This window comes from Macaca fascicularis, chromosome 17 (genome assembly GCF_037993035.2).
Source record: "Macaca fascicularis isolate 582-1 chromosome 17, T2T-MFA8v1.1".
Classification (NCBI taxonomy): domain Eukaryota; kingdom Metazoa; phylum Chordata; class Mammalia; order Primates; family Cercopithecidae; genus Macaca; species Macaca fascicularis.
In genome coordinates, this window is record NC_088391.1 from 97705713 (window position 1) to 97723522 (window position 17810).

At 38.8% G+C, this 17810-nt stretch overlaps 1 long non-coding RNA gene across 1 annotated transcript in view; it reads left to right on the top strand.

The window, feature by feature from the left end:
• LOC141408908 (uncharacterized) overlaps window positions 1–16165 on the top strand; it is a 153050-nt gene extending 136885 nt beyond the window's left edge. The window contains exon 6 of the long non-coding RNA XR_012426505.1: window positions 14604–16165. This is a non-coding gene — a long non-coding RNA (uncharacterized lncRNA). The remainder of the gene's footprint in view (window positions 1–14603) is intronic.
• The last annotated feature ends 1645 nt before the right edge of the window (window positions 16166–17810 follow it).

Genomic DNA, 17810 nt, shown 5'->3' on the forward strand with positions numbered 1-17810 from the left:
GGGCAAGCTGCTATTATAGCAATTATAATATCCTATTGTGCTGATGCATCTGTTTGTCTCCCTTCTTCAGAAAAAAGCTACTCCCCTTTGAGATCAGGAGAATGTGTTATTGCATTGCTTGTCTTTAGTCTCTGGTACATTTTTAGCATCGAATTAATAGCCAATGAAAGTTTACTGAACTGAAATGATCTGAGAAATTGTCTTAGTTTGGGTTCATTTATAAAAGGAACCTGAGATAAAGTCTTGAGTGCCTATGGTTTATTTGGAAGATGATTCCAAAAGTGAGGGCTTGAGAAAGTGATGTGAAAATGGTAAAAACTCAGTAAGGGGTAGATTGAGCTGGTATCACCTTGAGCAAGTGAGGTTCATTCCCTGTGAGAACCGTCTGAAAACCCGCATAGCATGTAACTCATAATTCCCCTCCACCTAAAGAGAGGCTGGGGCATTTCTCTATCCATCCCTCTACCCATCTATAGTAATGGTTGGCCTGGGAACAATCCCCATTGTTGTCTGGCTACCCGGACTGCATGAGCTCCCAAGACTTTGGAGATAGCAAGAGACAAAAACACTGATAGTCACACAGGACTGCTTGAGATCAAAGCTATCAGCACCTGAGGACCTGCCTATCCCAGCTGCAGATAAAGACTGAGGTGGGCTGTGGGTGGGGTAAAATAGTATCTACTTAATCCCCAGGAAGTATTTATTGAACGATTTGACTGAGGAACGACTGACTGAGGAATGAACGAGAAGTCTTGTGAAGGTTGAGTGGATGGACAAATCAAGTCTGATTAACAAACGTGCACATAGAGTGCTGGATTTCTTTCACTCCAGCTGATAGGTAACTTCTTTAGGGGTCATAGCATAAGAAAACGCAGACCTACAAAGCCAATTTGCATCTGCATATGCGTGCATCGAAGAAGTAGGGAGATCAACAAGTTATCTTTCTTGCTGCCTTGAGGAGTAAAGAGGGGCATGCTTGCACGTTTTTGTATATTCATGGGTGTGTGTCTGTTTAGTGTTCACATTTATAACCCTCAGACTTCTGGTGCCTCATGTTAAGCTGTAGAAGTAATTTTTAAAAACCTGTATTACGCAACCTACAGAATGGGAGAACATTTTTGCCATCTACCCATCTGACAAAGGTCTAATATCCAGAATCTACAAGGAACTTAAACAAACTTACAAGAAAAAAAACAAACAACCCCATCAAAATGTGGGCAAAGGATATGAACAGACGCTTCTCAAAAGAAGACATTTATGCGGCCAACAAACATAGGGAAAAAAGCTCAACATCACTGATCATTAGAGAAATGCAAATCAAAACCACAGTAAGACACCATCTCATGCTAGTCAGAATGGTGATTATTAAAGATTCAAGAAACAGTAGATGCTGATGAGGCTGTGGATTAGGAACGCTTTTACACTGTTTGTGGGAATGTAGTTCAACCATTGTGGAGGATAGTGTGGCAATTCCTCAAGGATCTAGAACCAGAAATACCATTTGACCCAGCAATCCCATTACTGGGCATACACCCAAAGGAATATAAATAATTCTACTATAAAGACAGATGCACACATGTATGTTTATTGCAGCACTTATCACAATAGCAAAGACTTAGAACCAACCCAAATACCCATCAATGATAGACTGGATAAAGAAAATGTGGTACGTATACAGCCTGTACTACACAGCCATAAAAAGAAATGAGATCATGTCATTTGCAGGGACATGGATGAAGCTGGAAGCCGTCATCCTTAGCAAACGAACACAGGAACAGAAAACCAAACACCACATGTTCTCACTGATAAGTGGGAGTCGAACAATGAGAACACATGGACACAGATAAGGGAACAACACATACCAGGGCCTTTGGGGTAGTAGCGGGTGAGGGGAGGGAAACTTGCTAATGGGTTAATAGGTGCAGTAGACCATCATGGCACAGTACAGCTATATAACAAACCTGCAAGTTCTGCATATATATCCCGGAACTTAAAAAAAAAAAAACTGTATTATGATTTGTCTAGTAGCTTTGAAAACTCTTAAATATTCACTTACTGATGGTAACCATGTCTTTTCATAGACCAGAGAGCTCACATCAAAGGTGAGAAACATCCATGCAGAAATGAGAGTATTCACACTCAGTGGTAATGAGGCAGTTTCTTTACCTTTAACTCCCATGTTACAAAGCAAACAAATCCTTTCATACAAGCCACAGTGAAGGAACTTGCTATAAAGGACAAGTGAAAATTATCCAATTAATGGAGCAATCCAGAAGTTTTTGGCGTTCTCTTGGGGCAAACTTTTATCAGATATTTGTAGAATATTTTTGCCGTCAAATTGTTTGCCTTTTATTTATTTATTTTTTTCTTGAGACAGAGTGTCCCTCTGTCACGCAGGCTGGAGTGCATTGGGGCCATCTCAGCTTACTGCAGCCTCGGCCTTCCGGGTTCAAGTGATTCTCCCACCTCAGCTTCCTGAGTAGGTGGGATTACCGCCCCAGCACACCAGGCTAATTTTTTTTTTTTCTTTCTGAGAGGGAGTCTCGCTCTGTTGCCCAGGCTGGAGTGCGGTGGGGCCATCTCGGCTCACTGCAAGCTCCTCCTCCTGGGTTCCAGCCATTCTCCTGCCTCAGTCTCCCTAGTAGCTGGGACCACAGGCGCTCACCACCATGACCGGCTAGCTGTTTGTATTTTTAGTAGAGACGGGGTTTCACCGTGTTAGCCAGGATGGTCTTGATCTCCTGACCTCGTTATTCACCAGCCTCGGCCTCCCAAAGTGCTGGGATTATAGGGGTGAGCCACTGCGCCCAGCCAAATTGTGTTTGACTTTAGAGCGAGAGGAAACTTGGTGTTTTATTTAGTAGAGAATTAACCTGATTTAGAATTTAAAGGTTAGGATTCCATAAAAGAATGAGAATGATGTTTAAACAAAAGAGAGGGTTTCAAAGATTTGGAAAGTTGTCTAATTGGAGATATAAGGCTATATTTTAAAAATAACTGAGCTTTGTGTTTTCTGTAAGACATATTCAGACTAACAGTACATATTATCTGTCTTTACGTTGAATAGAAAACAAAATGTTCTATTTCTAAGTACGGATTCTAGAGCTATACCACGTGGTAGGGGCCCACCAATGCCCGTGGCACTGAGTGACTTTGGGATCACAGATGAATCAAGCGTAGTACTTGAGAAATAAGTGGAAAAGAAGATCCTAATGATGAATAGGTTGATTCAAGAAATAAGGAATAGCAAGTGCTAGGAGATGCTTTTGGAAATTCGTCTTTGAAGGTGTCTTCACAAGTTAGCTGAATTTGGACACCTTTATTGACGGGAAATATTCGTTCTGTCCAATCATGTTTTGAGCAGTGACCTTGTCATGGATAAACCCAAGCTGTACAAATAATGAGGTACCAGGTAACAAAGATTAAAGCTATTTAGAAAAGATAAGTTCTGTGGTATTAGAGCAGAATAGTCAATAATTTATTTGGTCTGAAACACACTCTGCATAGCTGCAGAGGCTAAGTAGCGTAAACCAGGGAGTTTGATATTTATCCCATTCTTAAGAGAATAAGACTATAAGAAGACTGGCTAGATTTTTGCAAAGACGCTTTGAGTTATTCATAGATACATGAAATCTAAATGTAAAGTGCAATCATGGTTCATTCTCCACTGAAGGCTCAGAAGGCTCATCTCTCTCACCTTTCTTGTAATGAACTTAAATAAGCCGGGTGAAAAAATCACATCCTCTCTGGATTGGAAGGAGCATCAGTATTCAGGTTTAATTACTCACATAAAGCTTAAGACTTGTCAGTAACATCCTTATCAATAGTCTGCAGGTATGTGCTCGAGTTTCAGCATTATTTCAGTATTATTCAGTGTTACAAGCATCCCAAACCTCCTACAGCAGTTTATTTTGTATGGAGGTAAATGATTTTTCTGATAGCTTACAATTCCTTGAGTGTTTCTCAGTATGTACTTAGATATTCTTAAAATGTAGTCTCAGGACATTCCAGAAATGATTTTAAAGCATAGACTATTAAATTCATCATTTTCTAAATTATTCAACTCTTAATGCAGCTGAATAACAAATTAGCTTTGGTTTGGCAGTCAGTTCCATTACACTGCTAATTTATAAAAAGCTTAATCTACCTATGACCCCAGAAGGCTCTTTTATGCCTGCTGCCATTGAGGCATGAATTGTCAATTGCCTCCTTACAGAGGAAGTATTGGAAAGGGAAGACTGTCTAATAATTTTGAGTCCAGCGGGTAATTTTGCCACTTACATTTCAGTATGTTCTAGCATGTCAGACTCTACCTATGCCCTGCATACACACCATTCCAACCACAAAGCCCTAGTGCACTAAGATTATATGGCTCATTCAGGCTGAATACTCTGCAGGGCTATGCCCTTTCCCTGCTGTGGACACCTTTATGACCAGCTATTGTGCCTACATGTATCTAGAGCAGTGGTTCTCAGTCAAGGATGATTCTCCCCTGCAGGAGACATTTGGCAACGTCTGAAAACATTTTTGGTTGTCATATCTGGAAGGGGGTGTTATTAGCACCTAGAGGATATTGTCCAGGGATACTACTAAGCATCCTACATTGCACAGGACAGCCCCTGTGACAAAGAATTCTGTAGCCCCAAATGATAATAATGCCAAAGTTAAAAATGCTAATGTCAGTCATTTATTATCATTGATAATAATTAAGTGCTTATGCACATTCACAAGCACCTTCTGGAATTCCAGAAGTGCCTTCCTGTGTGCACCCCTGGACATAAAGTGTTGGATTTAGCTCTTGTCCTCAAGATTGTTATCTTCTAAAACAACCACTCCTAATCAATGGGGTGTACAATGTGCTGAGAAACAGTACAACAATCAATACAAGCATGTTTTCTATGGTTTCACATGGACACATTTAGCAAGAACAGCTGTGGTGATTTCTCCTGAGAGATTAGATATCGTAAGTTCCTTAAGTTAGATTTGCACTGCAACACGCAGAAACAACCATGTGAACCTTTCTGTGAATCATGAGTGCTGGTTTCTATACTATGAACTTTAGGTATAAGAATTTATATTTATCAGATTGATGTAAGGTGTAACCCTATTAGTAGGTAACACTGATTATAATTCCAGAAAGATAAAGCTTTGTACAAGGCTCTTTTACATCCTTTTAAATGTATATATACACACACACATATATACACACACACACACATATATATAAATTTGCCAATGCAGTCTCAAATTTCAGAATGTATGGCTTCTCTGTCAGCTTCAGTGAGGCTTAAGCCCCTGTAGAAACATATGTTTCTAATGGAAACATTAATTGTTCAATGTAGTAATAAAGTGCCCTGATGGATTTGCAAAGTAACTTGATAGAGTCTGCTTTTTCTATGTGATAGCCATTTTTATTGCAATGTTCCTTCCTTCAAATTTTAAATTTTGAGACATATAGGAGGTAGCATCCATAGCACTTGGTGACTGAATAAAAAGGAGCACTACAAGGATAGGGAATGACGGAAGATTCTTCAAGGTCTCACTTGAGCAATGGCATTCATGGAAGAGACATTTGCCGGATATTGAGGGGAAGAGCAAGAGTTCAGATATGGACATATTCAGCTTAAGACACCTGTATGACTTATAAGTGAGAAGTTCCAGTTATATAGTTGGACCCAGAGCTCAAGAGAGATGTTAGAGTGGAAATGTAGCTCAGGGACTTTGTATGAGAAGTCATGGAATTAAACCAGAACATCTGTTGGAAATATACAAATTAAGGAAGTGAAGTCAGCAAAGGAGACAGAAGAGATTGGTGGAATTCCAGAAAGGTGCAGAGAAATGGAAACAAAAGAGCAGAGAGTCTCAAGGAGCAAATCATCAACTGTTGTATGCAACAGAGTGGCCAATGAGACTGTAAACTGCTGCATGTCCATAGGAGAGCTTATACACATTCACAATTAGGAATAAAAAATAAATTCCACAGCAGCGTCTGAGCTGTGCATAGGCTGAACTTGAGCACAGCAAAGAGAGACTGGGTAACTGTGCAGTGAGAGTGCAGTATTAAAGTTGGGAGTCAACCAGCCTCACTGTTGATGTGAGATATGTCAGTGGATAGCAGGATCAGAACAGTGACCCCAGAAAAAATGAATCCTAGCCACACCAGCTATATTTTCTTTACTACAATCTTTACTAGAGATGTGTCCATAACTGTGTAGCTAATGATCAGGGTTCAGGTTCTGTCTTGCATGAGACCCCATTCAAGACCCTGGAAAGCCACAGAAATTTGGAATGCATCATTTTAAATTAGTTTTGTTAAAGACAGTATGCAAAATTGTTAAACTCTGGGCTTTACACAGCCTGCCATAGCCCAAGATCTTTACTATCACTCATGTGGAAAGAGAGTGATGAATATATTTGTTTATATTTAAGGAAACTGTTAAGTATACCTCTGTTATGTGTAAATTAGTATACATTTAGTTCTATTCAATGAATTGTTTTCTAATCTTTAAAAAAATATCAAAGTAAAAAAGCCTCAGTATATCCTTCAGATATTAACTACCAGATAAATCCAACTAGTCATTGTGTCAAGATTATGTAGGTGAGATAATGACGATCACTCAACATTTCACAAGAGGATTGGTCTGCTTTTGTTGCTCTGTATTTAAGCCAATACATGCAATATGTTTGGATTGTGACCAGTTTAAATGTAAACATCCAAAACTTAAGCCATCCAGATTGGCAGCAAACTACTAGAAGGTAAATATGAGAAGTATTTTTTTGAGTGCACTTGCAAGTTAATCCTTAAAGTAACATGGTATATATTAGAAGGTGTGGTGAAAACCAGAGATTGAATGGCAAGGTTTGATTGATAGAAACAAATTGGTACATCTTCCAAGTAACACTACAGCATGTGAATAATGTCCATTTTATGGATTGTTTCCAGAGGCTACCCTAAAGATTGGTTAGCTAGCAACCTATCATTTGATCTTTGCAGGAAAGGTGCTGGATGAAAGCTTTTTTTTTTTTTTAATTTAATCTTCTTGACTTGTCTATGATGCCTTACTTGGGCATCTTCCTCCATGTGACAAGTAGACACAAGAATGAATAAAACCCATCACTGGTTCCTAAGTCTGGAAACCTTAAGGTCAAGGTGCAACCCCGTTAACTTTTGTACACACAGCACTGCAAACAGTGAGTGCAGTGGAGTAGGCTTTAGATAAGGTATGTGGGCCCTGGGCAGAGACTGCAGCCTGGAGGAGTGGGAAAGGCAAAAAGAGGAGTAAGACCAAAGCAAAAGGAGAAAGGCTGCTGAGGGGGCTCTCTGGTCACCCACAGCCTCACTCCCTTTGGATTTGAAAAGACAATTCGATGATTTTGATTTCCATCTTCTCCTCTGATTTTATTTTTTCTTCCTCCTTCTCTCCTTTTCTCTCTTTCTTCCTCCTTTCATCCTTTTTTTTTTTTGTAAAATCACTGTAAAATTAAACTGCTTTTTGTAATTAATGGACTAATTTATAATCAGCTATTTTTAATTAATGGACTAATTAATTTGTAATCAACTATTTGTAATTAATGGACTAAAGGTTGTTTTCGTTTTGTTTCCCTAAGTTCAAAGCCATTAATGACAAATCGGCTTTAGGCAGTCCTTCATCCGACCACACTTTGTTAGTAATTTTCTATTTTTAATTTAGAAAACAGCACTCTGTGCAGAACATTGAATGTGATTTATTCAATTATTTTCCGTTAAAATGATAAAAGTTTAAGAAACAAAAAGAATGCAGCATGTCATGTTAGAAATCAGGGCAGATACTCTTATAATTCAGTGTTGTTTCACATGGTTAATAGACCAAGTCTGTGGCTACATGAGACAGGTGATAATAGTTACCACAGCTCTGATCATTAAACTCTGTAAGCTACATCTTTATAAAACATTACCCTCATAGTTGTAAAGATTTCTTCTAGATAACACACATGCCCATGCCTTAATGTAATTCTGACGCTGGCCAAATAACAGGCCAATAATTGGATGTTTGACCATTTATGAAAACGGAAAAAGGGCTTTAAAATCATTTAGTGTACATTAGCACAGGAAGTAGGAGAGGACATCTCACTCTTTACATTTCTCTATGTTTGGCAGATGGCTTCACTTATTCTTAGTGATTGATATTGATGGGACAATTCTTTATTGTAATATGGCAGTTTATTCAATCTCAGGGCCACCCATCATAATTTATGTTGCTATAGTTTGAAATATGGAAGTTAGAATTCATACTTGAGATATTCTTGGATGTGAGATGGAGAGGAAAGGACATTTCCCTTCTAATTTAAAGGCCTCCCTCTTCCTCTTTCTTCAGTTAACGTAGCTTTGCATATATAAAAATTTGTCTGTTTTTTTGTTTTGTTTTGAGATGGAGTTTCACTCTTGTTGCCCAGGCTGGAGTGCAATGGCATGGTCTTGGCTCACTGCAACCTCTGCCTCCCGGGTTCAAGCGATTCTCCTGCCTCAGCCTCCCAAGTGGCTGGGATTACAGGCACTCGCCACCATGCCCAGCTAATTTTCATACTTTTTGTAGAGGCGGAGTTTCACCATGTTGGTCAGTCTGGTCTCGAACCCCTGACCTCAGGTGATCCGCCCACCTTGGCATCCCAAAGTGCTGGGATTACAGGCGTGAGCCACTGCGCCCGGTCCCAAAACTTGTCTATTTTAACATCTGACTGGACCTTTTGGAAATTCTTATCACCTTGCCATTATGGAGTTCTTCAGCCTGTTTTGGAAAATTGCTTGTCTTTCTGTATACAGCCATCTCTATTGCCCATTTATTTTATTACTTCTCCATGATCCTGAAAAGCAGACAACAACAACAAAAAATACTTAAAACTGGTAACATTGGTTTACTTAAAGAAGTAAAGCTCTTAACAGCTTATGAAGCACACTTATTTTGTAGGTTTTTGTGACTTTATCCCAGTATAAAAAACATAATTAACAAATAATAGGTAAATAATGAATGACTAAATAGAGCCAACTAAGCAACAAAATATCCATATTCCAGCAACTACCCTGCTTTCTGCTTCCCCTAAAAGCTTCTCATTCCAATTAGTGGCAATGCCTGCCTTTCAGTTGCTTGGATCTAAAACTCTGGAGTCATCTTTGATGCCTCCATTTCTCTCATTCTTCATCAGCAAATCTTATCCATGTTGCTTTCAAAGTATCCAGAAATCGACGACTTCTCACCACCTCTGTGGATGCCACACTGCCCTCAGCCTCCATCGTCCCTTGCTGGACGTTCCAGTGACCTCCCTGCTCTACCCTGGCTTCCCCCTCTTGTCCCTAGAATACAAGTTCAACAGATGAGCCTGACAACCCATTCGTTCATCATCGAAGTAGATCGGGTCACCCTCTTCTCAATCTTCTGAGACTTCTCAAAGCAATCTAAGTAAAAGCTGAAGCCTCTAAAATGGCTTATGTAGTTGTCCCAGTTCTAGTTCTGACAGCTCCATCTTTCCAATCTCTTCCCCTTCTCCTCCAGCTCTTGCTGATGCCTTTCCAGTTGCAGAATCCCCTCACCACCCTTCCAACATGCCAAGCCTGCTCCCAACCCCAGGGCCTTGGCACTTGCTATTCTCTCCACCTGGAATGCTCACCCTTCCTGTGTCAGCGTTGCTCAGGGCATCTGCACCTCTTTCTGGGGGGTCCCCACTCAAACAGCACTTCAGTGAGGCCTTCTCGTGACCACCTGATTTAAAATGCGCAGCCCTCATGTAACATACCATGTATTCATATGGCACATTTTGTGTATTATTTTATTACTGTAGAATGTGAATTCTCTGAAGCAGGGACGTAGCGAAGCAGTGTGCTTCCCTCAGAGCTGTACCACCGGTGCGTGGAGCAGTGCTTGGCACATACATGGAGCCAAAACATATTGGCAAAATGAATGATCCATAACAAATATGTCTAAACTCTGTTATCAAAAACTCCTGCAGTCCTATTTTCTATTCCCCACAGCACAGTTACCTTCACATTACCTGAGTTCGCCCACTGCCCAGAAGGCCCTGCTGTAGCCTTTGCAAGCCCCGGCCCAGCTGCTGCCCCGTCTTCCTGACACTTGCTGACACTTGCTACTTGTCCCTGTTTCTTGGATATTTATACTTCCTAACTTATATGTACATTAAATTCCTCTAAAGAATTTAATGTATCTTTCCCCTTTCTTTTTTTTTTCTTTCTTTCTTTATTTCACTCTATCACCCAGGCTGGAGTGCAGTGGTGTGATCACGGCTCACTGCAACCTCAAACCCCAACACAAGTGATCCTCCCACTTCCATTTCCCAAGTAGCTGGGACTACAATCAAGTGACACCACACCTGGCCAATTTTTTAATTTTTTTTTTTTTTTTTTTCTGTAGAGACAGGGTTTCACTGTGCTGCCCAGTGTGGTCTCGAATTCCTGGGCTTAAGCTACCCTCCCACATCTGCCTCCCAAAGTGCTGGGATGACAGAGGTGAGCACCGCACCTGACCTGCAAGAACATAGCTGTTTCAGCAAGGGGTGCGTGTTGTTATTAGTATTTCCTCAATAAATACATGTTGGCTGAGCGAAGGAAGATATGCATAAAGGAAAATCAAATGAATGACACATGTTCTGCCCTTCAGTGAGTAGGAAGAGTGTGCAAAATCTGGAAAGAATTTATTTATGGGCGTATTAGAAATATCCCAAACACACTTTGATGGATTAGGCTGCTGATACTTTTTAATCATATACATCTTTGGTGCTTTTTCGTCTGATTGAACTTCCTTTGAAAGAGATCATCCATTGAAAAATTACATTACCAAAGCTAAGAGCCACATTTAAAAGATGAAACTTCCTCTTTCCCCCTGCTCCTAGAATTACTCTTTTTTTCCCCTATTGGAAGTTAACTTTTACAATTAATTTTATTACCATTAACTATCTTTAGCTTAGGTACATTCAACTTGAAGAAGTTTTCTAATCAAAGCTAAAACTCATTGTCACATATTCCTGAAAAGAAATGTTCTCAACATAACTAATTCAGGCATTCATTACATATTTTGTTTTTGATGCAATTTAATCATAGGAACTTACATAACCTACAATTAGCCACTCCAAGAACTGAAATAATATTTAAGCTACTGCAACAGCAAATTTTTAATTCTTTAACAATGGTTACTATGCAAATACCAACTAAGCAAACTCTCTTAATTTTTTTATAAAAGTAACATACATGTGAATTTAAGTTTACTATTTGTGTGTGTGTACATGTGTGTGAAAGAGTGTGTCTGCATATGTTCACACATATCTGTTTAACAGATATATCTATATGGAATTATTAGATGTTAAAAGCATGAGAAGCATAATGTATTAGGAGTTCTAATCTAGAAATCCAAATTCATGGGTTCTAAATAATATTATTTATGTAACTGGAACTATTTATTAAATACTTTGTGCTAAGTGCTTTGCATACATACCTCATTAATCCTCCCAACAAATGTGTGAAACAATTACTGTTATTCCATTTTGCTGATTAGGAAACTGAGGCACAAGGAAAATACACGATGATAGTGATGACAAACATGACGACCAAGGTTATTCAGCTTATAAATGCCCGTCTGACTCTAATGCCCATGTTCTTGTGCTAAAGCTTTACCAAGATTCAGTCCTATTATTCCAGCGCTGTTAGTGTCTTAAGTAAGTCACTTGATGGCTACGATATGAATGGTGTTCTCTGGAATCATCTAATACAGCTGCTATTCTTCTATGGTCTTGAATGTCTTTATCTGTAAAATGGGGACATAATTGCTGCTCTGTTATCTCACAGATGATTTGCGGTAGAGTTTTCACACCAACTCAGTAAAGAACATGAGTGTAAATGGCAGTACTATGGTTGCATTTTGAATACATAAGTGCAGCAATGACAGTGTTCCAGTTTGAATTACTATTTTTTATACAATGAATTGTAGCACAGCTATTATCAGACTCAGCTCCAAGGACACTTCCCTGACTACTGATTCCTTTCTTTCCTTCATATGACTTATAATGTACATTCATTTCTTCCATCCTAAGTTGCTTGCTTCTTTGAGGGCAGGTACTCTATATTTTTCACAATTCTAAGTGTTCCTGGAATCGTCAGTTCTAATGTACATCTAGTCATCTATTTCCAGTCTGGGAATAGAGTGATCTCAAACTTTTCCTCGATTGTTTTATTTCATTATTAATTACTTAATTAATAAAGGAATTAATGTACCTAATTCCTTTAATGACCAAGGTGACCAGCAATCAAGGAATGGCATCTAGGTGCCTTGTGTGTACTCCATGTTATGGCCCCATTACTTCTCATCTTTTCAGATTTCTTGGTGATGTGCACATAGAATAATAAATCTTTTATTCATATACTTTTTCTGTTCCTGCTTTTAAAAGACATGATTAAAATTGTTATTAAATATATGACTTAATTATTTGCATTTCAATTGAACACAATTACAGGTAAGGGTTCACTTTTATGAATTAACATGTTTATTGACTTTATATGTATTCACAATATATGGAAGTTTTCTCACTTTCAGAAGTCACATTACATACCACTGCATTGAAGAATTTAAGTTGATAAATGGGTTTAGATCTACCCTAGAATGGTATTTGTTATGTAGCCTCTTTGCAGTGGAGGGAAAAGTTCAGTGTCTGAAATTTGTTTCCAGGCTTCCTGTTTGCCTCACCCACTGGGAAGGGTAGGGAGCTCCCAAACTGCACGCCTGGCTCAGTTCTAGAAAGGCGGGACACCAGGTGCTTTTCTACCTGTGTCCAACTGCAGATGCTCTCAATCCAAGAGAATGAAGCACTCAAGCCACCTTGAAGTCATCACAATTTTACCTCTTGGAGGAGCCTCTACAGCTGAGATTTACACTTGACCTCGGACCAAGTCCTATGTCATGGCTTTCATGCACGGACAGTGGTAGAATGTGCAGAAGCCAACACCGTGGTGATGCTGCCAGTCGGCCTCTACTGCATAGATAGGATGGGAAAGGAATGCCTTGTGAAGCCTGCAATAGAAAAAGGAGTGGAAAGCAGAAACCATGGCTAGCATCCTCCATGTTTAGCTCAGCACTGACAGTTGACCCTCAGACATTTTAATTAATGAGTTAGTAATAGTGTATAGCCATTTAGTTATTATTATTTTGAGAAATCAAGACAGCCTCGTTTTCAGTAGCATCCACTACTGAGCATCATTCCTCTACTTAACAGGGACCTGACATGAGTCCACAATTCTTCATCTTGTGCAGGATAGAAGTGATCCAACACCAGGTTTCTACTTCATAGCCTCTTGTATTCTATGTTAGCCTCACTGGGGACTGGATAAGTTATCAGAAAGAATTTACTCATTTATAGTCTTATGGTCTTTTATCATATCCTCACAAACTATAAAGCAATAAAACACAACAAAGTCATTCTAATCTTAGTTTAAATAATTTTAGAAGCAACAGGCTCCACTAGCCAACTATGTCTGAACACTCTGATAAAAGACAAAGTGTGATACCCTTATCTTCAGTTTCTTTTGAAGCTTACCTTTTAGAAAATAAATGCATATTGAAATATAACTTGCTTCATACATTCCATTGTATTTAGAACACCGAACTCAATGAATGTCTATAAATAAACTGCAGTAAAGACATACTTTGCATTCTAAATAATGAAACACTATGGACAGAAGTAACTGTAATGGAACACACATTTCTATAGTTAATATAAATTTATATTTCTACAAAGGACCAAAAAGTAGATATTAACAGGTCAAACAAATATGGCTATCCCAGTTAATTAGTTTAAGGGCTTCACTGAGAGCCTGCTCTAGGTGCTTATGTGTTTACTTTGGCAAAATGTGCACTGTATCAAACCAAAAAGCTAGGGAAATAGGTTTCTCAACATAAATATATTACCAAGTAGAATTCCATAATTAGCAACACATAAAATCAGATATAGAAAGAGTAAAACCAGGCATGAAAATTCAAAAATATTTGGGGGTTTAGATTTGAGAAAAGGCACCTGAATTATACATATCTCAGATAATATATGCTTTTAGCAAACATGGAACACATACACATATGTATACATACACAGAACACACACACATAAAGATATGTATACACACATGCAAATATACACATAGAACACCTTTTCATACCAACACATATTCAAATACCAATAGTATTAACTCTTGATCGACAGTAAATTATAAACTATTTTCTTTCTCCTGAATTGCCTGTATTTTTTATTCCACAGGACCAAGCACATTTGGGGCACTCAATAAATATTTGTTTAACTTTAGCTTAATTGAATTGCATGAGTTTAGGACTGTGCACAGAATCCCTGATTTGTGAAAGTCACTTAAATTGGTGTTAGAGGACAGGACTAAATAAATTTTTTAATGTCAGTTTCTCCTACTTTGCTTTCATAGTATGTTCAACATTTGCATACCCCCAGGCACAGTGGACAGATTATTCTAAAAGTTTAAGTGTGCCAATTGGTGGCTCCTAACATACCACTAAAAAAAGCAAAAGCATATGACTAGTTTGAATTCGTTTGTCTATTTATGTTTTCAGCTTCTCTGACAGTATCAGTTTTCTAACAAGTCTGCAATTGAGAATGGAAACAATGCCTAGCCTTCTGAAAGAGGGAGAAATTGTTAACTTCCCTAATTAAAGAGTGCATCATTCTGTCAAGCCTGAAGAAGACTTAAGGTGAAAGGAGGACAAATGAAAACACCCTTCTTAGGATTTTCTTGTGTGTATTTTCAAATTTGGTCACAGAAAGACTCTTGTAGAGCCTATATTTCTCTTTGAAGCTTTAAAACATATTTTTTCTCATAGAGGAATAAACTATAAAGAGGGCTTCTATTTTTTCCCTGTGGGTTAACTGGCAGAGGCAGTGGTTCACTAACTTTCCCTGGTGTTGCACCATTTGCAGCAAGTAAGGTGCAGCCCGTGGTGTCTGAAGTGGAGGTGCTTTCCGGGCAGGAAGTGGACAACACACGATATGGCTCCTTAAGCAAGACTGTCCTAGACACCTAATCTAAAGCAAATAATGTTTCAATATCCTCAGGTAGAGAGCCCACATTCCTAAAAGCTTTCTTGGGCAAGAAAGGGGTCAGCAAAAATAGCCCAAATAAAACAGCAGACCAGATAAGGCTATCTCATGACAGACCTCAGAACTGCTTGGCAGCGATAGTCAATCTCGGGAAATGTTTGGTCAACACAGGAGCCTTAAAAGGAAGCAGGGGTGCTCCTGAGGGTATTGGTCTCATGGAAACAAAATATTGATCAGGCAGGTAGTTCCACTTGATAATCTTCAAACACTGGCCAAATAATTGGTGAGTGATTTGAAGAATAAAACAGATAATGTTTTAAATAGTTGCTTTGGTGTGGGAAAAAACAGTTTCAGTATACAGTACCCTGGAGAATGTGCTTATGGTGAATTGCTAATTTAAGGTGATTTTATGTTAGTGGTATAATTTTATTTTAAGATGGAATCTTTACCAGGAAGGTGCCCAGTGGCAGGACCCCTCTGGCTGATGCATCTGTGAAAACAGATGGAAGTGAAGGATGGAGGATGTCCAACCAGTTACATGCATGCAAATGCCCATATACAGGCACATTAATGTAAATGAATAGGCTCTTTCCTAAAGTGGGAATTGATCATACAATGACTGGGAGTCTTGAATTTCAACTGTGGGGTAGATTTGACTTTACCTGGATTGCAGGTGTGAACACTCATTTCTTGCAGATGTAACACTTTCTGAAAGGGCACTCTTTTTTGAAGTATGGGAAAAAAGATGAGCCTGGGTGGATGTTTTCTCCTGGGGTCTGTGCTTACAGTCACTGGATAATGTGGACCACGAGGGGAAAGCATTTTCATAAAAGCCGGCATCATTATGATTTTCAGCTTTCTCTTTTGATAAAGCAAAATGAAAGGTTATTTTCTGGCATCCTGAGATCATTACTTTTCCCAACATTAAGCTGTCTGAGTAGAATTGAGTCAGTATCTACCAGACACCAAAATACCCTAAGAATGTCTCATCCATTCTGGGTGTTTCTAACTCACTTGTGGTTTATTTCGTGTTCAGAATTTGTGTAGAGCTGCCAATTTGATAATAAAAAAGGAAAAATGAAATAGTTTGTTTTTGCTTCTTTGGTTTAAATTAACATCTGCCGTCTTTCTGACCTGAATTCTGACAACACAATTGCTGTGAAATATTGGTTTAAACTTAAAACCAGAAATCCCGAGTGTAGCCTCCTGTGAAATAGGTGCTAGTTAGAACCAGCTTCCCAAAGCGGAAGTGCTGAATGCTTCAAGGTTGCCTATGATCTGAGCAGATCCTGGGCAGTGCCTTTTCAAAGAGGAGCTGCCACTTCCAATATTTCTCCAAGATGGATTAAGATTTATCTATAGCACAACCTATGTGTTATTTCTCTTCTTGCTTAATTTATCATTGTGGAGATCCCAAACTTAAGCAGAAATAATTAGGATTTGGGTGGTGGCGGGAAGGTGTGTGTGGGGTGGAAATGAAAGAAAAAAGATGCAATATCAATGAATCTGCAAAGTACCATCATAGAACATATGTTTTGGAAAAGAGGCATTGATTGTGGACGTATAACAAAAATTGCAAGTCCAAAGAGGCTCATACCATACCTCTACATATCTTGCTTGTGCAACAGGTGACCCTGGATCATCAAAAAACAATAATAATTTTAACTAATCGAAAAAATCATCTGAGGGTAGAATTGGCCATGGTCATCTCATTAAGCACACAGTTCTGTTTTCAACATAATTAGTCATCTAATTACTTATCCAAAATTAGTTAGTGCATTCATATGCCTAATTAATTATAATTTCATTCAAAGTACCCCGTTGGTAATGCTTTTGTTCTCTGTTCCAACAAATCAAATTACTGAGGGACAGATTTGATTTGGAAATTGGTTTGGGTTGAGTCTCATCATAAACATATTAAAATATTAATGAATAAAACAGTGAGAGTATCAATTTCCATAATAAAGATAACTCCTCAACTGTTAACTATTTCCAAGGAATACTGCCTGTAAGTGGCATCGTAAATCCCCTAACTTCTCAGATTGAGTGCTGAGGTTGAAGGAGCAAAATCCAAGTTGAAATGTCCCTGTTTCTGTGATAGGGCCCTGTGCACAAAGGACTGAAAATTTCCAGGAGTGTAGTAAACCTGGTGGTGTAAAAGACAGTCTGGTTTCTAATCATCAGTACCGATTGCTCACTACTGTCTGTTCATTATCCATGGCTATCTTTTATCCTAAAAGGTAATCTGCTTATGATGGTTAATTTGTAAGTTAAGCAATTTTTTAGGGAAAAAGAGTAAACAGCTATTACGAGTCTGCTCAAATGACTTTACATGTTAACTCATGTAATCCCCAAAACAGACCTTTGAGGTAGACACTGTTGTTAGCCTCATTTTACAGAAGAGGAAACTGAGGCACAGAACAATCACTTGCCTCAAGCCACCAGAGGCAAGTAATAAACTGTTTCCTTAGAAAACCAGCCTTTAATGATGCAGCATTTCGTGAGCTTTGTCTGAGAAGTGTCATGGAAATAAAACAACTCTGAATATAAACAGGGATTATGGAGAAGGTCAATAGGGGTTTGCTCTTTTTGTGGGGAGGGCCATAGTTGTGATTTCCACCCACAATCAAGCATGACAACAAGGGAAGGAGACAAAAGCCCACTGTCAGCCTCAATGTCATGGTGCCAGTGAGACAAGGTAGGAGAATGTCATCTGATCTTTT